The sequence below is a fragment of the Siphateles boraxobius genome, unplaced genomic scaffold, assembly GCF_051911475.1.
Source record: "Siphateles boraxobius isolate OS27281-9 unplaced genomic scaffold, OSU_SipBor_1 140, whole genome shotgun sequence".
Taxonomy (NCBI): Eukaryota; Metazoa; Chordata; class Actinopteri; order Cypriniformes; family Leuciscidae; genus Siphateles; species Siphateles boraxobius.
In genome coordinates this window covers 127232-151491 of record NW_027508745.1, presented here as the reverse complement: position 1 = coordinate 151491, position 24260 = coordinate 127232, and the positions used below count along the sequence as shown (strand labels likewise).

Genomic DNA, 24260 nt, shown 5'->3' with positions numbered 1-24260 from the left:
GAAAGCATTTCTGAAACAACCTAAGGCGTATCTGTACATCTTTTAAAGTGTTCCTGTGTCTGTAAGATAAGGATATAACAGTGTTGTTCTACACGGAAGAGAGGGGAACAGTGTGATCACTGATTACCGGAGCTTTAACATTTTTCTCACTTGTACCTTTTCTATCCGGTAAATATATCAAACCTGCTGTGACATTTCTTCGTGTTCCATATTTGAATATACAGTATTTATAAATACTCTGGTAAAAAAGTTAGGGGGTGGTACGAATTTATGTTTTTATTTGTTTTAAGGCTTATGCTCAGCAAGGCTGCACTTAAAAATACAGAAAAAAATGCTAATATTGTGAAATATCATAGTTTGAAGTAGCTGTTTTCTATTTTAATATATATGAAAAGACGCCACACAACCGCTGCATAAACAATAAGATTTATTTAACTAAAGTAAGAAACATGAAATGTCAAGTGATCAGTGTGATTGTTAGTCAGCGTTTCAGCAAAATGTAAGTAGCAAGCTCAAGTGCCATCACTCCAACCGAACCAAACAAACAACGAAAGGTCCAAATTAAAACATCATAGGGGAAGAAGATGGATCAAATGAGAACTCCGATGCAGCTGTGGTCTCCCGTAACCCACACATCCAGTCAGCTCTCCGGTAGCCTCATAAGCAGCAATAAGCGAACAATAGTTATCCATCTCTGTTTGGCCCAGTGTCTTTTAAAGTTCCATGATTTCATTCAGGTGTAAAGCCACGCCCTCCAGCAATCACCTGTAACTCGGGTACAAACACACAACTACTCACTGAGCCGTCACAGTTAACAACGTGTATCTTTTCCTGGGCAATAACGCTGAATATATGAATAATTATAAACTATATAAATAAACAATCATACCTTCAAAATATATCTCCCATGGTACATATTTTATGTAAAAAGTGTGTCAAAAAGCCCTGGTCTTCCAAAGATCTAAACTCTTCATAAATGACCCCCCTCCCACATCCACAAACACACACATACACACCCCACTCCCTGCTGCAAAATATTTTGTGTTTTATTTGATCTCCAGTCATTCACACTTCTCGAGGAGTCGTTCAAAAACACCAACAGCTACAGATTGAAACAATGTAATCCTGTACAGTTCTGAGAAGAATCCACATCAACATCAAGCACATTGCAGGTAAGACTGATTATCTATATTGTGTAAAACTAATATATGTGTAAAATTAAATATAGGCTATGATATGTATTTATTTAGTCTTTTTTTTTCTCAGGTAATGTTTCCTCTATTCCACAGTATCACACAAGAGTGGGTCAACCAATCTTCAGAGATTATAAACAGTAATAGAAGTTCAGAAGGTTGTTGCAATCTTTTAATATCCATTTTTGTATGGTTTTACCTATCCAATTGAATATTTTCTGTTACTAAACATTTTTTGCCTTTTATGTATCCTGCAAGATTTATAATCAGGCCATGAAGAAGTGTTCGTAGATTCATCCCGGTACGGCCCAGCTGAAACACTCAATCAAGGTTGTGGCAAAAAAGCCAAAGTGAGACAACAAACATTGTCTAGAAACTGACATGATGTAACTCTTCTATAGGCAATTATTTTGTTGTGAGTATTTTCAGAGTATTTTACATTACTGTTGTTTTGCAGTTTCTGCAGAGGTCGACAGAAGCCATGTTTCCATCCTCTTGTCAACCGAATTATCTGGGGCCGTATTCACAACACATTTTAAGGCTAAAAGTAGCTCCTAACTGGCGAATTTAGGAGCAACTCCTAAAAATAATGGGCGTGTCACTCGTAACTTTAGGACTCCTAATTTTTTTGACTAAGAGTAATTCACGAAGCATTTTAGCCCTAAAAGTAGCACCTAAGTCTGGGACAGCTTAAAAGAAGTCGAGAGGACTCCTAACTCACTAAGACCTATTCACAAACCGCTTTTTGTGGCATTTCACGTTGCGATGTTTTGAAATGCATATGCGGCGGCTACAGGAGCTTCCAATCACGAGGGAACAATTTTGCATTGTAGGCATAACTAGGGATGCAACAACGCCACCAACAACAACCAAAACTACTCACTGCATGTAAACTAATTGTAACATTTCATTGTGAATCAAATTAAAATGTTCTTCTCTTTGCAAACGTAGGCAGAGGCATAGTGACAGATTAATTCAATAATGTTGCAAAGATATTGCATCAATCCATATGTTTCATTAGGCTACTAGGCTATTTATTTTTCCTTACTCTTTATTCATTTAGGCTATTTATTCAGTTATTCATCATCTTCCGTCCTTCGCACTACTTGTGTAGCGCACGCATTCTCAGACCTGTCACCTGTCACTCATCATCATAGGGGAGGTGTTTGGAATCATTCCCGCGTTACAATCATCAGCCAATCAAGGTGGTCACTTCAGTCAAGCTCGTGCATGAGTAATGACGTCATCCATAGCAACGAAGACTCACTCTTAGTTTAGGAGTTGTCATTTTTCTTTACTAAGAGTAGGTCTGAAAGGCGTTGTGAATAACTTTTAAGAGAAAACTCCTAGCTAAAATATTTTAGTGCGATTTAGGAGCACTCCTAGTGGTAAGATAAAATTCTTTGTGAATACGGCCCCTGAAGTTCGGTAAAAAAAAAACTCATGCGAATAAAGCTGGTGAAAGTGTGTTTCCATCCAACGGCTTTAAAGCGGATAAAAACCTGTACGTAATGACGTCACATGCTGTTTTGCGATCAAATTGGTATATCGAATTGATTGAGACATTTTAAGGTGTTTCCATTCATTTTCGCACTGAATCGAACAACATTCAAGCAAACTTTTGCGAACAAAGTTTTGCTAGACAAAACGGAGCCTAATAGTGCTTATGTGCCAGCTGATAGCGACATGTAAGGGAAAATGTATATGCCAGGCGGTTGTTAGCCTGAAGGGGTTGTATTCGCTACAACCGCCTCGCTATACATTATCCTGCTTATTGCATGGCTACCAACCAAATAAATCAATAATTTGACACAAAATATTAACTTAAAAAGGAGTTTATTGATTTAAAACGAGTAGTGCTTCAGCTAAAGAAAATAGTCTGTTCCGTCTCTGAACTGCGTCCATGGCAACGGTTTGTTATACTTAGCAGCTCCGCAGTCTGTTAACAAGAAATAACACACCGCATTCTACATTAGAATTCAACCAAGCCACGTAATAACAAGCAAACCTAACATAAGAAAACAACGACTCTATAAACACATTGCTATGATGATGCAGATGCACGTAAATGCCCGACGACAACGGAGGCAGCCTGTGGTGTGGGAACGACAGCGCTCCATCAGTTCTGGGAGATCGTGGTTCAGAGACACTTCACGGAAACCCTTTGGTTGAAGCATTTTTTTGCTTTGTCCACTTACATCTGTCTTTGTTGACATCCGCCATGTGTGCGCAAACAGAGCGGGAATACTGGCCGGAAATGAACTCGTCTTCTTCTATGTTTTGTGGCGTGTTGCAACCATAAAGGGCCTAAAACTTAATCGCAATTCATTATTTATTCGGCAAATAACGTTTCCATCAGCTTTTATCGCATTTGCCGTATATCGATCAAGATAAAATCCGATGAGACCGAACGTATTTCATTTGAGTCGATATTCATGAAATTTAATCGTATTTTACTCTTTCCATAAGACATTTTTCATTCGATATCACTTAATTCGGATAAAAAGGTGTGGATGGAAACATGGCTAGAGAAAGACAACTGTGAAGGACAGAAAGGGTGGGGCGCAATGTTAGATGAGGAATATGCTGTTGATGTGGATTGAGGACTGGAGTTGACTGGGACACGTCATCTAATGTGCTATTTAATGCCTTTGTTTGAAATCTTAGCCTCAAATGGCATGGCAGAGCGATGGGACAGGGATGGCAGAGTGGCACAACGGTGTGAATGTCCCCCTGAAAAAAACATATTTAAGGGAATTACTTGCAATTGCAACAAATGGCTGTTGCATGGAAGAATAACGCAGTAACATAAATCCATGAATTGGTACATTTTCGGTACCAAAAACTAACCTTCCCACAAATATTTTAACCTGGGAAGAACCCCCAAATTCGATGACGCCCCTGCAAAGAACCCCCTTCTTAATTTAAAGGCAGCTATATTTTTTCATATAAAAAGACCCATTTACATTTTGCATTTGCCTAAGTAAATGATTTTTATATTGCACTAAACCAGGATAAGTTCATTAAATATTATCTGGAAAATATTTAGTTTTTGAGTTGACAGTGTATTTTTTTTCATACCCACTATTAGAGTATATTAGTCGTATAAACTTTAATAATAATAATTATTATTATTGTTTAACTTGTTTTTTTATTTTTATGGATGCTCATTCAATTAGACATGTTTCTTCCTATCAGAGTTGAACTTTTGAGTTATATCAAGTTCAGAGTCCTCAAACAGGGTTGAAGGTCACAGCTGTGGACAGGGGCCGTCTGCAGATTGAAACTCAGTACTTGCCGTAACCATTAAGCAAGTGAAGTGCAGATCGTGAGAAGGAGGTGCTTTCAAGCGCTCAAAAACTCTAAGTTAGTGTCAGGGTGCAAAAAAAAAAAAACCCCAGCTGCATTGACAATGACATTAAGCCCTGATCCTGACAAGAATACCAAATGACGGATTGATTCACAAGCCACACAGATGGGAACCCCCCAAATCAGTCCTTTATCTCTCTCAAGACTGGATTTGTTTGCCTGTCTTCTACCTGCTGTGCCTTTGCACCCCTGAATTTCCTGCCATCTTTGTTTATTATAGCAGGTGGTTTGCTAAAGGAGAGGATTTAGGATTACTGAATGCTACTTCCTCTTTGGAGAATCTTTAAGCCATCTTCTCCATTTTTGAGCAATTTAGCCTCACACCAAGTGGCTTTGTAAACAACTTTCCTCAATTAACAGTGCTTACGTGCAGCCTGATGAGAAGTAATTTCCTTTCACAGTCATCAGGACATTATCCAGGTTTCATAATCGCACTGTGCAAGAAGAATTAGCTTTCAGTGGAAACACTGTGAATTAATTTCTTTCTGAAGCATCATGCTGATTCAAACCCATGCAGTGGATCTCACCCTTCAATAAAGTGTATTTTTGCAAAGTAATATTTTATTAATATTTATATTATTAGACTTTTTCATGAAGTCTTGAACGATTATTGTTCAAAAAAAGTATCCTACTTCCATTTACATGATCCATTTTTTTCCGTTAGAATTATTTCCTTCAAAATTCTTCTGAAAATTTGGCTATCAAGCACTACCGCTTGTGACCCCTGAAACAAAAAATAAATACATAAATAAGTAAAATAAATTAAAAAAATTGCGTCCATGATGCCTCTGATTTGTTTTTTTGTCCCATGTTTTATTTCTTGGATGTATCAGTAGTCAGACTGCACCGAGAATGTAAAATTACCCCTTTTTTCTACTGAGTTCATTGATCGTCAGATAAAATCTGCTGTCCTTCATCCATGCTGTTTTTTTTTGCAGGCGTCTGTTGTTTTTCCTGCCTGGTGCATTAGCCTTGCACATCTCTAAGTGTTGCTGAGGCTGCAGTTTCTTCTCCTCTCCTCAATGTTTGAAATTGCTTGTATGTTGTTCAGAGTAAATTACCCAAGTCACAGGGAATGCGTCCATTTCTGCTCTTCCTCTGCACTTTAACGCATGGCTCAAGCTGTTACGTGATTGATTGGATTGGTGGCTCTTGGAGCAAGATACAGAGGCTTTTGTTATAGTACCACAAAGGGGTCTGGGTTAATCTACCCTAGCCAGTGTGTCACTATTGCATTTGTTGGTCTTTCTATTGTATTTTTCATTTTGGTCAGTGGTGCTCCTGTGCAGACTATTTGATGGTGAACATAAAATGTGGTTTAGACATGCCACTTCTGTTATGGAGTGCCCTTCAAAATGGGAATATTCTTGTGTTGTAATTTAAGGATGTATTTAAAAGGCAGACAAGGCTTTGGTCAAGCTTAGGCGCTTAGATAGACTTTCTTTCTTCAGGGTATATTCTAAGCATAGGTGGCGAGAAGTTGCTCTCCACCGACTGCACTGATCAAAAGCACGATGGGAAATGACCATTGGTCTGTGGAAATGACTTGCTGACGACACAGCTTGATGCATTTTGGTTTAAACAACCGGTATGTATTGTTGTCTTTTAAAATGTTTGATTCTGAAACCGTGTAAATCACGTGTTAATATTCCCAAACTCTCTGACTGCAATCTCTCTATGGGTTATGTGACTGTTGTCATATAAAAAATAGAAAGAATTATATATATATATATATATATATATATATATATATAGAGAGAGAGAGAGAGAGAGAGAGAGAGAGAGATATGAAGAGCTCCGATGCAAAAGCCTCTAAAAGCCACCTATGTCAAAAATGAGATAATAATATTGAGTGAATGCTCAATACTTTCACTTCAAACTCACTAAGTTCCTGCCTCGGCCCATTTAGAAATGTCGGTACTTAGGTAGAAACCTATACATAGGAGCCTGATAAAAATGTTAATATTAAAGAAAAACGTTAGACGGACTTAGAGGCTTTTGCATCTGAAGTCGTCATATACATGCCTGTATTAAAGTAAAAAAATTTGATAAACATGTCTTTTAAATGGAATTAAATAACAAGTAGGCTACTTTGGGTGTCTTCATCACATTTATTTTCATATTAAAGGAGCAGAACTTTATCCTTTAATCCAGTTTATTACCAACACAGTCCATGCAAATCACGCAATATCTGCCTTTGATATCTTAGGTGTCTGACTTATCCATTACGAGAAGAGATGACTGCCCGTCTTGCCTGCACTTCTTTTCAGTCCTCCCTTCACTGCAGCCGCCTAATCTCGCCTAAATCTCCAAGTGGTACTCATTGCAGAGTCAAATGACGTCTAGCTCCACCTCTCTAGACATCTAATGGGGTGGAAGGATAGAGTTGTGGGTAGGGTTAGGGTGTGGTTAGATAACCTAGCTACCGCCTTTGGCCCAAATTGCATTGGCTAGACATAGCTCCACCCATTTACTCAAACGACAACGAGTCACTGAATCGTTAATTCAACCGATTCGTTTATAACATGGGTTCATTCATAAACAAAAAATCACAACTGTGTGTTGCTCGCCTTGGAAACGTTTATTTGGACCAATACTGTTGGCGGTGCAGACTTGTAGAGAAACTGTGTCTAAAATGTGAGTAATTCAGTATTAACTAATTGTTTGCTGAATCATGCTGCGGCATTTGCACTCAAATAACTTAACAGAAAATGGCCCAAATTGTTGTGTATTAACATGACATCCTCGAAAATTCACATAGACAGATATAATAACTGCAATCTGTACAATGTGTAAACACATCAAATCTACATGACACATACTGGCCATTAATAACAAATGTATTTCAAAAGCAAACATGAGCACAATTAAATTAAAAAAAATAATAATCCTATATTTTACAGAAAATAAAATTGTGAAATAAAATAAAGCATAAAACGTGTACATTTGCACTTTCTCAAAGATGTCATAATCTTCTTATCTTTTAGACCATAATTTTTCCAGACCAACTCATTGTTGTACAACATATCAACTGTTTCGGTTCCCTGACAGCAATGTTAGGAAACCCCCAATGTTATCTTTTTGAGTTATGCTTTGTAAAGAACGTTTAAGACTTCTTAATAGCAGCATTTTCCTACATTCGCACATTTCTTTAGTGCTCTGAAGAGAGATACCTTGGTATTTTAATCAAGTTTTAGATTTTCCTAGTTTTCCTAGTGTTCAGGAAAAGTAACATGTTAACATTTTTAGCTTTAAGCCAACTCTGTCTCTGAATAATTGTCTCTCCTACCTTAGAAAACAGCCTGTCTTCTGGAACAGCGGTTGCAACAGTTCCAAGGTATCTTTTTGCCACTTTGCTGAGCAATGGAAATGTACTCTCTTTTTTGTTGTTGTTATTGTTTTTTCCCCACCAAAGCAAAGGGTCCTCACTTTTTTAGGATCCCCTTTTCTTCAATGAATCTGCACAATTCAGTGTATGTATCTTTGTTTGTAGTGCAGTTTCCCTGAAGAGCCATTATACGTGTGTCAAACTCCTGCAATAATCCTAAATTGAATGTTAAACAGTGTGCACCGTTCCTTTGTGTTTGCAGCGGTAACGCTTGCGGCACTGACAAGCCTTCTTCAATAGAGGTGGTTGATTCAGAGGGTTTACTGGTTGTTGCCTATCTGCCCAGTGCACTCGCTTCATCTCACTGATCAACCATGATTTAATGGCTTCCATATTTCCAGTGTCATAAAAGACAGTGTTTTGGAACCTAATTTTCAAAAAGGTTTGCTGGCTGCAAGAGTAATGGTTTTATTTGGCCGTATACGACTGTGCTGATATTGCTTTAAATTGTTTTTTGTTTTTTTTCATGTCATAAGTTCAATCAGGAACATGGCAAAATGGCTTGACTTTTACACAGTAACAATTTCCCTTCTTTTCACATTTTCTTTCTGCCTTTCTTTTTTTTATTAGGGATATTCCACTCTTGCCTGTTTCTGAACTAGAGTTATTTTCACAAAACGAAGCACCTTGTATTTCAGGAAAACACCTTGTGCGCCTCCTTGAGTCCCTCAAGTGCTGCCTTTTCTCACACATTGGAAGCACATGTAGTACAGCACGTATGTGCAGCGGTGTGTGAACAGGTTCAAGTACCCAGCAGCAGAGAGCCTGCTTGAGCGGAGGGTGGAGAAAAAGAAGCAGCTCAGTTGGCATGAAGCTGTGACACCAAGACGAGTTTCCAGTTTAATGAATGAGGTAATGAAAGGTTGTTTGCACTTCTTTTATTACATATGGCAAGCATAAGCAGAATTGTTAAACCTGACCATCACATGCAGTATTTGCATTTTTGATATGGACCAAAAATCATATCTCAGTATTTTTAAGTTGAATGGCAATATAATGGCATATCGATATTTTCAATTAAGTAAGCTTCCATGGCAGGTTTGCAGCAGCAACACAAAGTTTAACGCATTTTCCGCACTGCTGTAGTAAATGGTGGAATTTTTGTATACTTCCACTTTTGGATGCAACCTGTTTATAGCACTCCCTACAGATTAAATGGTTTTGCTGCTCATGTGATCTGTTGAATCTGAATAATCTCCAAATAATTTAACTTGGGCTGCAACTAATGATTATTTGGGTCACTGAAGAATCTGTTGATTATTTAACCCATTAACAAGATTGTAAAAAAGGCCCTCTTGTGGCCACTAAGCGTCAGACACTTTACTGTGACTTTCTCTCTCCAACTGGAAGACGCTTCGCTTCACCTGGACTCTTAGCCAATCACAAGTTGATTCAGGATCGCTGCGCGAGAGTATTATTCTGTCAGAGACTTTGCCATTAGTGTACGCGAACCGCACAGACTTACAACCCGCCTTGATTCAACTGCTTTATTCTGTGTGCGTCTTTACAAGTAAGAATCTGTATTTTGTTGTTGTTTTACTGTCATTGCAAAGGCTAGATTGGTAGTGTTTTGTCTGTTTAGTGTTGGTAAATGTTAGCTCAGGCTTTTTCTGCTCAGCTAGGCCTCGTGTCGTGATGCTTTCTATTGATGTATAAGTTGCCACTTGGGCATTATTCTTTGGTTATACATTGTGAAATACCGGTTAAACACTTTCTATGCATAGTTTGTAAGCTATCGCTGCGATATTTGCCTTCAATCCAGTTAATCGGTTATAGGGCGCGCGCCTCCCGCATGTACACTTGTCATTATGTGACACCACTTGGAGCGGCCTGGTGTAGTTATTTATGTCACCTGCAGAGGGAGCCATTGTATTGTGAATGGTTTATCCTTTCTCATTGTTACAATTGTAGTTTTTTAGTTCCACAGAATAGCCTTTTTCATTCTGTTAATCCTAGTTTTGGTTATGTTAAATTATTATTGTATTTTATTCCTGCTATATTATTAGAATAGGATACAATTGATACAAATAGAGGTTGTTGCATGATAATCATTCATTTGCATTCAACTAATTATGTTTGTTTATTTCTTCTATTTGTTTCAGAACCACACACACACACACACATGAAGTCATGCAGTTGTAAATGCAATAAACACTTTCAATGAAGACATCTTGTGTGATTCTGACCGATCACCGCTGTGAGCTCTACCTAACGATCCATAAACTATTTAAATCAAAGAAGCCAGTCCTCTTCTGCACAAAGTGGTCCTTCGAGCCGGATCCAGAGCCTGCGGCGGATCAAGATGTCTACCACCTCGGATAAAGAGTCTAGTACACGATCTAAGAGGCAGCGGTCCCTCCCTAACTACTTGCAAGATTATGATCTGTCTGATCTCCCTTCCAGATCTCAAATCCAGAAGTCTTCTGAGTCACAGTCCAGAGAGCGGCTAGACGAAGAGGACCACAGCAGACCTGAATCACGCTCTGCATCCCCAGAAGGTCAGCTGCACCACAAGCCCAGCGCGACGGCCAGATATTTATAAAGGGGAATCTTCTGCGGATGAGTGGAGAAGGGAGTGCCACATATTAGAGCGTGAAAGGGAAGATCTACTAGCATTAATGGAGGAATTGAAAATACAGAACGAGCAGCTCAGAGCCAGAGCGGAGCCCAGTAATTCCCGTTCAGAGCCACGTACAGTAACGGTCAGAGATAGACTTTATCGAGAAGGGATGGATTATGGAGGTGCTTCAACTCTGTATAAATCAGTCTACTTCTGGGACAGGGAGACACCACCACAACGGTCGTCGGACAGTGGTCATGACTACCGCAGTGAGTAGGACTATAGGGAATCACCCAGGTATGACTCTCCCTCACCTAAGCGCTCCCCCGAGCTAGTACGCAACAAGCACCAGGCCCTGCGACGAAGCTATGAGCCCAGGGAAGGGTGCTACAGTTCTAATTATAATTATGAGCAGTCCAGTCACCGCCGCTCACCTGAGAGCCACGCCAGCTACAGAGATTCTTGTTATTCCTTCAGAGAATACAGAGAACCATCATGCCGAGACGACTACTCTCCTGCACGCCGCTGCAGCTACTCTCCAGACCGGCGCGAGAGACGTAGTCCCCCTTCACCTCGACATGGGCCCAGGCGCCGACGCTCAGTGACTCCCCCTAGTGGACAGGAAAGAACATACAGAGGGCCTACTCCTACAATCCCGAACTTCAACCGTCCAAACCCAAGAGACTTTGCGAGACTCCATATTGCTCTAGACAATCTCCTTCCTAGAGACGCTACTGAACGTTTCAAGTTCCAGATATTAGTGGATCATCTGAAGCTGGAGGAAGCATTGCTGGTGGCAGATTCCTATAGCAATTCTGATTACCCCTTCACTGACACTATGGCAGCTTTAAACCAACAGTACGGGCAGCCACACCAACTCGCCCTTCAGCGTATTGCTGAATTGATGGATGGCCCCAACATTCAGAGTGGAGACATCAAGTCATTCAGGTTGTTTGCCCTGAACGTCAGATCCCTGGTGAGCATGTTGGAGCAACTTGGTTTAAATGGGCAAGTTGAGCTGGACTGTGGTTCTCATGTCACCCGTCTGCTGGGTAAACTACCGCACGACCTGAGATCCAGTTTCAGGCGCTACATCCACCCTCTCCACAATCCTATCCCCACTCTTCTGGACCTAGCAGATTGGTTGGAATACGAGCTCCAGATCCAGGAGGATATCGCGCAATATCGATCGGGAAAGGACACCGGACCTAAGCCCAGAGACTTTAAGCGTACTGTCAAGTCGTCACCTAGGGCATCAGTCCTCATGCTGGGGGCCGAACCCAAATCAGTTAAGGAGCCGGTTAAATCCACTCCTCCAACCAGTCTAGATGCAAAGAAGTTCTGCCCATTCTGTGAGAACTATAAGCACACTCTGAATAGTTGTGCAAATTTCAAACTGCTCAGCGCCACCCAGAAACGTAACTGGATTCAGGACAACAACCGATGTTGGCGATGCGGCAGAGGACACAGATCAGCTGAATGTGATCTCAAGATGTGCTGTAAAACATGCAACAGCAGACACCTGCTTGCTCTGCATGATGTCAGCGAGAGAAGTCTAGACAAGACTGACAAAGCTGAGAGAAGGCCTGACCAGGTTAAGTTCAGTGTACCAAGTGCAGACCAGGTGCTATACATTGGTAAGCCACCGCAGGGCCATCGTGTGCTCCTTAAGGTCAGTAAAGTTATCCCTCACCATGGTGACCAGACTCTGGAGACATACGCTGTGCTAGATGACGGCTCTGAACGCACCCTGCTCCTCCAACCGGCTGTCCAACAACTGAGACTTGAAGACCACCCCGAGGATTTGCCACTGCGTACCGTCAGACAGGAGCTGCAAACGCTTCATGGGGCGGCTGTCTCATTTAGCATTGTTGTGACAAAAATTCTGTTAAACATCATCACTGCGTAAGAGACACTCAGAGTCAAATTAATAAAAAGAAAAGTATTTATTCTTGCAAGAATAGGTTCAGTCTAGTACACAGAAGTTACGCTGTGCAAGAGAGTGACACACAACAGGAAGATATGAGACAGCCTTTATACTGTTTTCAAGGTTCCTCCTCACCCGCTGTACCTTTCACCCACTCAGATAAGGTCCTTACTGCTGTTCAGTTTCTACTTAAAGACACAAACTGGTACTGAAATAAACTGGCCAAAACTGACCATCCCTAAGGTCAGAGGTCCTGTCCCATATGTTCCTGAAAAGTCACGCACAAGCACGTACACACATATACTTTTATACATTGAATAGGTTCTTTCTCTTATGATACCTGTTTGGGATCAATGACTATTAAAATTTCCACAACAATTCCCCCCTTTTTATCATTCAGATTACCCAATCATAATAATAAAAATAATAGAACAAATTTTAAGTCATTTCATCACACTTATACTCTTCATCTCTGGTTTTCACATAACTGACCACTCTCTTAAACATTTGTGAAATAACATTTGGAAAAGTAAAAAGCTTAGGCTGTTTTTGTGGGGATAGTCCCTTAAGTATTAGCAAGCAAGTAAAGACTTTATCTGCGGCCGGGCTGAATGAATAAGCACTGTTATTGCACTCCCGACCTAGGTCGGACCCTCAGTCACCTCAGTATAAACAAGAAATAGTGTATAGTTTAAGTAGGAAACACATCAATTTAACACCCTGGTTATCATTACACATCTTGAAACCCACATGGCATTTCAACAGGCTAAGAAATACGAAGAAATAAAAGTAGAATAAAATCCCTCATTTCGACCCCTCTCCTTGTACGTCATCACATAGCGGATAACCACAGCTTTTAACCTTCTGTTCATATCAAAAACATTCATAGAAAGAAAGAAAAAGAAAAGGAAACATACACTTTAACACATGTCACAGTAGCTCCCACTACTTGTATCATAATATTTTGTTCATCCAATTGAACAGACTCCCAGCTTTAACCAGTCTCTGTACTGAGCTGGAGACACATTATAATGCATGGTAAACATAACAATATTGATAATCCTGTCGCTGAAATTGGTAGTACAGTACCCCCAACCCCCCAAAGATTAACCAATCTTATCCATTTACCATCAGTCCACGCCCATTTCCATACATCACCTCCATTTTCCTAACCATGTTTTCTTAACTTTTAACTCGATTCAGCCAATGGTTTTACTTAGTAAGCTCTATTTAACACCATATTTAATAAAATCTATCCAGAAAAGGTTTTATATTTTTTTATCCATTCTTTTAACCAATGTAGTTGTTCAAAATTAACTCTAATATTTCCATTACGGACCATCTTTTAGCTTATTACCATACATATTCTCCCATGATCGGCCTTTCTTACCCTTAATGGAAAGCCTAATCAAGTTTCTTCAATAATAATCCCTATAATTTACCTGAAATATTTTCTAATGAATCCTTAACCAATCAAATCATTTGATCTAAGCCCTATTTTGATTCAATCAAATAAAATCATCAAAATCATCACAAAAACACATTCTTTTGCTAAACTCAAACCATTAGTTGGTGCATCTTCCTCCAGGTGTGTTGGTCATCTCGTTTGCCCCATGGACATTCCGTCTTCACCAGGGTGACACTTTGCGTGCCGTAGCCATGGTCTTCCATCGCTGATGAGGGAGGCTGTTACTAGCACGAGCCTTTGACCCCTCACGTTGTCCTCATATTTGATTGTTGAGGCCTGTCGGTGTAGTCTAAGGTGAGAGGCTTCGACCCAGGTGTCCCACTCTCCAACCATTTTCTGATCATTACCAGATTTGCCCCTTAGATCACGATGCACCCCTACTGGAGTGAACCATCTCCTGCTTTGACCTGTGAATGGAGACCTTAAGTATTTTGTTAGTGACCGCTTGTCTTGCCGCTCGTCCCCTTTGGTGTGACCTGTGGAATCTTCACCATTTGTTCACCTTGCTGATGATATGCATTAAGAATTTCAAGTTTATTCTCAACACTTGTCCAATTCAACTCTGTTTCTTCTCATTTTACAAATCATCTTATCACTAAATAATTTCTTCCTCACTTAATAGCACTCGGGGTCCTTTTACCCTGAAAAACACTCAACCCACTTTGCTCATGTCCACAACACAATATTTATAGATTTGGAACAGAATTAGTTCTGTTTTCTGCAATCCTTCCTGACATTCTGCAAAAGGAAAATCTTAAGTTATGCGCTGCGCAGGTGTGGCCTTGTTTCTTTCTTCCACACTAATAACCCAGGCCAGGATAGTTAGTCAAATTCATCCATAACCATTATTTTATTAGGCACATTCTGCCCTGCATCAAAGTCTGCATGCTCTGTAAAGAAAAACAAATGTCGAGGTTATTTTCAGATAGTAAAGTACACGTAGTTTCTTTTGTCTGCTGTGCTGCCACGGCCTTCGCTGCTGCATCTGCCCTGGCGTCTCCTGTTGAAACAGTCCTGCAATTTTGTTATCAGCGTGTGCGGCACACTTACAGACAGCAATTTTGTTAGGGAGAAGAATGACTTCTTGCCAGGCTTTTACCCTATTAAGCCCCTTGTCCTCCCAACATATACCGTCCCTTAACCCGTTTAATCCCACCGGTCACAATTGTGACCGCATCTTTTTTCTTATTTCTGGAAGCTCTGAAAACGTTGTTATTGACTTTGGGCAAGAAATTCAACTTTTAAATGACAAAATAGATTGTCTTGATTAAAATCTATTAATGTCATGTGACTAGTGTGAAAGGTCACATGACCAGATCAGTTACTTCCTGCTTGCACATCTAGAAGAAGATGTCTTCCTCAAACTACTACAAAAAGTAGTATGTAAAACATCTTAATTAACAGATAGAACTATCATATTTTGTACATATATTCTTTAAAGGGTCTACTGCTGATATATTTTGAAAATTATACTCCTGCATATATATTTTGCTCGTAAGACTTGTAAATTTGTTTACGGTCACAATTGTGATCGGTAGTATAACACAGTACTTCAATTGAAAAAAAGGTATTGGCTGGTATTGGCAGGTATTGGCAATCCTACACTGAACATATGCAACACCTGTGAGGGGGATGGATGATCTTGACAAAGGAGAAGTGCTCACTAACACAGATTTAGACAGGTTTGCGAACAATATTTGAGAGAAATAGGCCTTTTGTGTACATAGAAAAGGTCTTAGATCTTTGAGTTCAGCTCATGAAAAATGGGGGCAAAAACAAATGTGCTGCGTTTATAATTTTGTTCAGTGTAGTTATCAGTATCCCAGAAACTTTCAATGTGTTGGACCTTCTAGACGTACGTGACCCCCTCCCCCCACCCCCCCAATTGAACGTGACTGAGATAGTGATGGCTCAGATAGGGAGTGCCATGGGTGAAACGGCCCATTTGCCAAGTAGACTATTGAATGGCGATGCAGAGGTGAACTATCTGGAGGATTAGGCAGATGTTCATGAGAACCAATTGGTGTGCCCAACACATGACCACAAACAACCCTTTCTAGAATTTACAGCCCATCTTCAGTGCACTGAATGAGTGCACACACATCTCCCTGAAACTGGCCTAGGACAGGGCCCAAGTGAAGTCATGGTCTAGCCTATAGGGGTCTAGCCCCGAACAAGCAGAAGTTCCTCCAGGGTGTAACTTTGTACATAACAACCTTTTCACCTCACTAAGCCTCCTTCATGAAATGACAAAAGGTATTGGATGTCTTGGAATGAATTGTGTCAATAGGTCTAATTGAAGAATTTGTATGAATTCTGACTATGGTGTTTCCCACCGGTCACTATTGTGACCGAGTATAAAACCTAATATTTCACTAACTTAACCAACATAAAATCGAAAAAGGCATAATGTTTGAGTGTTAGGGAGGTCTAAGGAGTAAAAATAATGTACTTAAGTTGCAAGAAAAAATTTGGGATTAAACGGGTTAATAAACCAAATTTTGTCAATTGTTATCAAAATTGTTACCATCCCCCCTTTTGATGCATGAATCATCTCGTGCATCAATCTAACATAATGGTGTTTGGATAAAGTTTGCCATCAACACTAACCCAAACGTTGTCCCAAAGCCAAAATTCCTCCAGACATCTTTCTCTGCCTCTGAAACAAAAATATTACTTAAAGCCACAAACACATCTTCTTATCAGAGTATTTGGAGGGCAACGGCCCTCAGTCTTACAGTGTATCCTGCTTTTCAGGCCTGTTGTTTGGTCACTTAATCCCGTCATCTACAAACATTGTTTCTGAAAATTCTGTTTCAATTGTTTCTGTCAGGTCAGGTCGTGCTGTACAGACTTGGTCAATGTCAGTCAAACAACATTTTCCCCCTTTTGTTCACAATATTCATAAATGTGTAGGACTCTCTGGATAATTTGATATTGACTTAGCCAATATGTCACTTTGTTATTGCCTGCAAATCTAAAACATTTTAGTTTATCTCAACCCATGATGGACATCTCTCTACAACTTCACAAATCCAATTTACATAAATGCTTTTGATCCATAGATTGATTCATAATTACCAGTAGCAGACAGAGCTGCATGGATAACTAATCCATTTAAAGCTCGTCCCATTTTCTGCATCATCTTGTCATCAGATTGACTCAAAACTATTAGCTTCCTTAAAACTTGTCATTAGCCTTAACCCATCTGTAATGATAAAACCCTCATTCCAGAGGTTAATGACACAATATACACACTATTCAGACACAGTATTCGTACCCCAAACTAACACATACAAGACATAGAGTGCAGTCACCATCACACACACTCATATTAGACACATATTTTAACTGTTCAGTTTTAATGTTCGCTTTTCATTATATCATCTCTAAAAAGTTTTGAATTTTAAGTAAGATTTTAAACTTCACATTTTACTGTAGCTTTTACCTAATTTTACATGGTCTCTTAACCAGTTACAAAGCATGTCTGTTCATTATCAATTTCTTAGAAAAGTCAGCTGGGTTGTTTTGGTTCATTATCACTATTTTGCTTCAGCTTGCTCTAGCAGGCCGATAACAGAAAGACAGACACAGTTACCATCCCTGCCTCCACTCAGACAGTCTCTCCCTCTCTAAACAAATAATCTTTTCAACAGCCTCCTTAGACTGTAATTTAGACAAAATGTAATATTAAATTTATTACATTAACCTTTTACCATTCACCTTTGTTATCCAGACTCTTCTCAAATCTACAAAAGCCTGTCTTCATCTTTAGCCACCACCATGCCTAACGACCTTCAGGAGTTAAAACTATGTTACAAACATATTAGCTCAAAATTAACTCTTCTATACATTTTACTTGCCCATATGGCAACCAACATCATGTCCCTCATATAATTAAGTTTTGTTACTGTCTCCGCAGCAAATAATGGCAATCACCTCATGGAATCAGCTGGCTTTTGAAAGTCCACTCCCGTTAATCATTTATCTTTAATTTTCTTCTCCTCAGGGTGTCGTCCCCTGGCATAGTTGCAGACACTTGTCACAATGAAAAACAAGCCATACAATCAATGTGGTTTCTGGTGAGTGGTATAGAGGAACTCACATTTCGGGGTCAGACTGCCGTAAAGTTAATTTTAACCTCACAGCGCATCTCACCTCTCAATGCTCTGCTGACCCCGGTGGCCTCCAGTAATCAGCGCTCAACTCTCATACCTTTCTCACAAATAACAACTCCATCCGGAGTTGCCCAATGTTTCGTGACCCCCTGCGTTGGGCTGTCCCCTGGCCAGGAAGATCATCCCGTCATTGAGTAGCCACTCGTACACACGTACACACTGGTGACCGCTCATTCCCAATACAATCAGTTTTCTTCAATAGAACTCAGCTGTTTTCTGGAGCTTAGGAAAGGCACGTTCAAGAGTCACCAGAGCCATTCCGATTGCCTAATAGTGTTCACAGGGAGACAGGTTAATAACAACAGTATTTAATCACTTAAATCCATTAACTATCTTAAAAGCAGCAACTTAGCTACTTAGACTAAACTCAGTGAATTTAGATCACAACCGTACATTCAGTGTACTTCATCTGTAGCCGGAGCCATCGGTCCTGAATGGTGGAGACTAAATGAGACAAAGTTGTTACTGGTCCTAAAATACGCTAATCAAAATGTCACCTCTATCGTTTAAGGTCTGTATTATTATTTTAAAGACTTCTTTAAAGTCATTCAGTTTTACATTTAAAACATTTACAAATACAAATTGCCCTCTGAATGGTAATGATTTCTTTTAACATCTCTGTGTCTATGGTTTTCAACTGAAACACTGTGCTTTACTATAAATAGCTTATTATCACTTATGACACAGGCTCAGATAACAGCTTTTAGCTGACATTGAATGAGAGAGACTCTGAGGCATCCAAGACTGGTACACTGCCCTCTTATAAACTTCTAACATCAAACTTTATCTACCATATTTTAACTCTAGCCCAGCTTAAGGCCTCTTTGCCAGAAATTACATACGTTTTCAAATAAACATAGTTTTACAGTTGTCTTTTTCCCACGTCAGGGAATCTAGACATTACAAATTTCCACTCAGATTGAGTCTCTGTCGCACTGGCTGTTTCAGCCACAGCACACATCAGATTTAGATAAGCGAACTGTTTCATTACAGCCAATAGCAGACTTATCTTTTGAAAGCAAAACATCAGCTTCTAGCTCTTTCATGGTCAACTTTTCAAGCTGTTTGTTTAATCAGATGCCTTTCAACACATTTTACATTTAGCAACTGTTAATTCAGTAGCCTACTACTTCTGCTTATTTGTTCTTACATAAAATTAATTATTCTAGTTCTCAATAACGTTTCACATTTCTCAATCTCAATTACCATAGTTTAATATTTGACTTAAGTTTTCTCTTGGAGTTTATCAATCTCCAATTAGGATTTAATTTTGACGAGGCAAGCGCTCTCTGCTTGTGATACTTTTGCAGTTATTGTAAATCATCTGTGAGATTAGTCTCTCTATATACTCTAAAATCTTTTTTTAAATGTTTAATTACAACACAATCATCCTGTTAGTTACTTTGTTATATTTTGCTACTCACATTTGTTGGAGTCATTAATTTTACATCAACCTGTATTCATCAATTCACTTTTAAAAATTACTATTATAGATCTTTTCTTTAAAAGGATTCACTTTAATACTTTAATCTCTTGACCTTGTTTTTATCTCTTACTCTTTCTCAGACGAAAACTTTAATATCGTTATATAAACACTGATCTACTTTCAAACCCACATTATTACCAGAAATGTGTCACTATATTACACTTTGTTTTTTTACACCTTCTCGGTGGGCATTTACAGTTACGTGTTAAATTGTCCTGCTGACCACAATCAAGACACTCTCTGTCATCTAGTGGGTTCATGTGTCAGCCTCAACTACAGCATCAGACACCTGTCCTTTACTATAGTTTGATCACTGTGAGCTTGCAAACGGCTCCAACTTACTGCACACCCTTGAAGCAGTGTGTGTCCCATTCAGGAATGTAAACAGAGCCACTGATTAAGCAGTTCTCTGTATTCTTTTACAGTCCACCAGTGGCGGATTTAATCACAATAGCCAAATCATAATCTTCATCATTATCATTGGCCCGACATTAATTTTAATAAGCTGCATCGAAATGCTCAACATATTCTAAGTTGTTTTCACAAAGTTTTCATTTAACTTTAGTCATACTTGTCCAGGGAAATTATCCCCGACCCATAATTTCATTTATAAAACAGACAATATCTTTTGCTTCAATTACTTAATATCAACAAATATCCAACATTATACATTATTGATTTCCAGAATTTTTGGTCAAAGTTGTCTTTACATTTTACTAATTTGGTATTATCATCAACAACCCTAATTACAGAACAAGTACATATCTAACATCCGGGAACCGGGCTGAATAATCAAACCCTGTTGCTGTACCCCCAGCATAGCTGGACCCTAGGTTCAAAACACAATGGTTATCAAACTAAAACTAAACCTAATTTCAATCATTATTTTACCATTAAAATATAGAATTTTTCCCCATTTTGCTTAGTGAAACATTCCTTATCTTTATATCACATTAATCCCCGTTAATCATACTCAATGCCTTAATTTTATTCTGAAACTCATTTTTCATACCATTTAAACAGTTAATTTGACTTCCATAAATTCTGTCAGACATTTTATTTTCATCACATATAGTTTTCTACTATATTTCTTCCATCTTTCCCTACATGCCAGTTCCTTCTGCATCCTCTGTTCTACATGCTAATTCTTTCTTTTCTCCACATGCCAGTTCCTTCATTATCTAACCAGTACATGATTGTTTGCACAATCCCCACACAAACATATCTCACACACCAACCTTCTTGTTTTTTTTCGTTTTTTTTCACTTCCTTCTTCCATCAAGTCTCTCACCCGTCATAGTGACACTTGAATTTCCAATCTTTCCCTTGTTTTGATAACAATCCCCTATTTCACACAGACAGCCTTATTGCTGCTTGCAACTTCAATCCGTATCATATAAATTTAAGTTCTCTAGACATCTAATGTCATGCATCCATTTACTGGATGAAGAAGTAAAACCCTATTTCTCTCGACAGTTCTTTTTAGCTGCCCCTTTAAGACAACAATCCATTGTTTGTCCACATTGCTTACACATGTTGAACACAGCCATAACTACCTTTTTTGTTTCTCACTGCCCTGTTCAACTGATTCTCGCACTACTTTCAGTCTAGTTGTGCTCAGTGTTCCCTCCCTGGGGAAATCATGGTATTTTCTCCGTTTTTTCAATATCTAAAACATAAATTTTCCCCCATAATTTTCTCATTTGATAGAAAAACCGGTGTATCAAATTTTGCATGCTTACCTTGAGACTTCCCCATATTGGCTGCTTCTCTGTTCTCTGTGGATTTCTCTTCAACGCGCGTTTTCCTGATCTGTTAGGCGTCCCCAACAGACCCGATTTTTCCTTTTAACCCAAATCGGTCGGGTTGCACTATTAGTGCCCTCCTAATTAAGGTTTACCAAAAACTGTTCTGGTTCCCCCTAATTAGCCTCAGTACCTAAAAACAATTTGCTCCGTGACGGAACAACTCATTTTCAGGTTACCTATCTGTTTGAAATCTCTTGATCTGTTACAGACCTCAATTAATCTCAGATAATTTCCTCTCGTATCTGTTTGAAACCTCTTGATCTATATATAGATCTCAATTAATCTCAGATTACGTACCACAGAAACAGCCCTCAGCCAATATGGTTCGCTCACATTTCATACCCGAAACAAAATACTTTTCCCCAAAAGAAAATATTTTAGACGTCTCTTACCAGAGATATGTTGGTTGCCACGGGTTCGCTTTCTTTTGATTCCAGTGGAGCCCCTCCCGGACCCGATAGCGGTCGGCCCCTCTCTCTCAAGCTTACGAGGTAGAGCTGGAACTGCTCAGTCCAGGTGGCCAAACACCGTCCGCTCTCAGGTCGAGAAGGCACTTCCAAGGAATCCCACTCTGACACCAAAATTGTTGTGGCAAAAATTCTGTTAAACATCATCACTGCGTAAGAGACACTCAGAGTCAAATTAATAAAAAGAAAAGTATTTATTCTTGCAAGAATAGGTTCAGTCTAGTACACAGAAGTTACGCTGTGCAAGAGAGTGACACACAACAGGAAGATATGAGACAGCCTTTATACTGTTTTCAAGGTTCCTCCTCACCCGCTGTACCTTTCACCCACTCAGATAAGGTCCTTACTGCTGTTCAGTTTCTACTTAAAGACACAAACTGGTACTGAAATAAACTGGCCAAAACTGACCATCCCTAAGGTCAGAGGTCCTGTCCCATATGTTCCTGAAAAGTCACGCACAAGCACGTACACACATATACTTTTATACATTGAATAGGTTCTTTCTCTTATGATACCTGTTTGGGATCAATGACTATTAAAATTTCCACAACAGCATCTCTCCAGCCTGTTCTCCAGCCATGGTATACAACATCCAAGGAGCCTTTACCGCACCCAAGCTCGGTCTAGGCCAGCACACGTATCCCTTCAAAGCACTGCAGAGTAAATACAAACAAAGAAGCTTTCTATTCCTTCATTCAAGGACATTGTCCCGCTATTGCTCATTGGCTCAGATCATCCCCACTTGTTGACTCCAGTTGAGCCAGTCATCTTTGGTCCCCCTGGTGCACCGGTTGCTGTCCGCACCCGTCTCGGATGGACGCTGCAAGGTCCGACCAATACTCTAAAGCAGTACCTTATCGAAAGGTAAAGCAGTACCTTATCGTCTTTTCACCACCTTCGGGGCACCTCCAGTTGACATTTACCAGCACGTCGAGAGACTGTGGCAGCTGGACGTCCTCCCATGGCACAGCGAAAAGGCCAGTACGAGGTCACGGCAGGACAAGGTGGTTGATGTAGTGGTTCATGTAGGTTGTCTACAAACCGAAAGGTTGGTGGTTCAATCCCCGGTTCCACCTGACCAAGTGTCGAGGTGTCCATGAGCAAGACACCTGCTCATGTGTCCATGAGCAAGACACCTAACCCCAACTGCTCCCGACGAGCTGGGTGGCGCCTTGCATGGCTGACACCGCCGTCGGTGTATGAATGTGTGTATGAATGGGTGAATGTGAGGCAAATATGTAAAGCGCTTTGGTGGCCATTTGGTCTGTGAAAGCGCTATATAAATGCAGTCCATTTACCATTTACCATGGTGTCCATCGCTATGCTACTCCTCTCCTCCGCGTTAAGAACTTCCCCCAGCTCCGCGCACCAAAGGAGGCAGTACTTCCTCAGCTCCAAAATACTGAAAGGCGGATGTCGAAGAACCCTGAAGCGGCTCAAGTCTACAACGCAGAGATCCAGAGACTTGAACAGGCCGGCTATGTGGCGAAACTAACCCATGGCACAGAGAACACCTCAAGCAGCTGGTACATCCCTCACCACCTTGTTGAGCACAATGGCAAGCACTGAGTGGTTTTTAATTGCTCTTTCCAGTACAGCGCTACTGACTTGAACAAACTCCTGCTCCCTGGTCCAACCCTTGGTTCACCTCTCCTTTTAGTTCTCTTGCGATTCAGAGAACATTGTGTGGCCTTCAGCAGTGACATACGGGGGATGTTTCACCAGGTCAGGCTCCTTCCGGAGGATGAGCCTCTCCTCCGCTTCCTCTGGAGGGAGCTCAAGCGTGATGAACAACCCACAGTCTACCAGTGGAAGGTGCTTCCCTTCGGCACTGCCTGTAGCCCCTGCTGTGCTACATCCGAGGTGTTAGACCAGCTGTGAGTTAGACTCTCCTACCTGTGAACGTGAGATCCACATCTTCTGTGATGCTTCGGAGCGAGCCTATGGCTCTGTGGCATACCTCCGAACCGAGAATCCTTATGGAGTCGTCCAAGTAGCTTTCGTCACTGCAAGGTGTAGCTGTGCTACATACGCCCTACAGAAGCACGTCACCGACCATACTCAGCCAGCCGATGCAGTGAGAGACTCTGTGTTAAGACATTTCTACGTGGATAACTGTCTTCAGAGTGTGCCTACAGTTGAAGATGCCAAGCCCATCATCGACAAGCTGCAGACTCTCCTTGCCGAGGGAGGCTTTGAGTTACGCCAGTGGGCCAGCACCCATCCAGACACCATCCGTCACCTCCCGGCTGAGGCGAGATTGGCTAGTGCTGAAAAGTGGGTCGCCCAAGGTCACCCAGGTCAAGAAGAATCAGCCCTGGGCCTGCAGTGGGACTGTCGAGAAGACACCCTATCCTTCAAGTGTCGAGAGACGATAGCCACTGAAGAAGTTGTCACTATGCGCTCCATCTACAAA

At 40.4% G+C, this 24260-nt stretch overlaps 2 long non-coding RNA genes across 3 annotated transcripts in view; both read left to right on the top strand.

Annotated features, from left to right (window-relative positions):
* LOC143738228 (uncharacterized) overlaps positions 1-24260 on the top strand; it is a 202897-nt gene that overhangs the window by 155986 nt on the left and 22651 nt on the right. The gene's annotated exons all lie outside the window — the stretch shown is intronic.
* LOC143738220 (uncharacterized) lies at positions 400-1560 on the top strand. Its single transcript, XR_013203857.1, has 3 exons — positions 400-1172; positions 1290-1351; positions 1452-1560. It is a non-coding gene; the product is annotated as an uncharacterized LOC143738220 (long non-coding RNA).